The sequence below is a fragment of the Suricata suricatta genome, chromosome 2 (assembly GCF_006229205.1).
Source record: "Suricata suricatta isolate VVHF042 chromosome 2, meerkat_22Aug2017_6uvM2_HiC, whole genome shotgun sequence".
NCBI classification, from domain to species: Eukaryota; Metazoa; Chordata; class Mammalia; order Carnivora; family Herpestidae; genus Suricata; species Suricata suricatta.
In genome coordinates, this window is record NC_043701.1 from 139,870,155 (window position 1) to 139,870,562 (window position 408).

Sequence of the window (408 nt, forward strand, 5' to 3'; positions counted from 1 at the left end):
AGGGAGGGAGGGAGGGAGGGAGGGAGGAAGGAAGGAAGGAAGGAAGGAAGGGAGGGAGGGAGGGAGGGAGGGAGGGAGGGAGGAAGGAAGGAAGGAAGGGAGAGAGGGAGGGAGGGAGGAAGGAAGGGCCACAAGAAGTCAAGTCAGGGAGGAGTCTGGGTTTGATGTGGGGTCCCCCTCCCGTTCTGTCTTCCCACCCCATACTTCTCAGTCCCAGGTGGAGTCACAGTGCCCCCCCCCACACACAGAGGCTCCCTGAGGACAGGCCCAAGCTGTCTCGTTCACTGTTGCATCCCTGGCTAGCCCAGAGCAGCACTCGGTAGCTCTGCTGAGCGAGGGCCCACAAAGCCTGACTCCGGGAGCCAGGCCACAACGGGGAAACAGCCCTGCATCCGGAAGAGCCCCCGT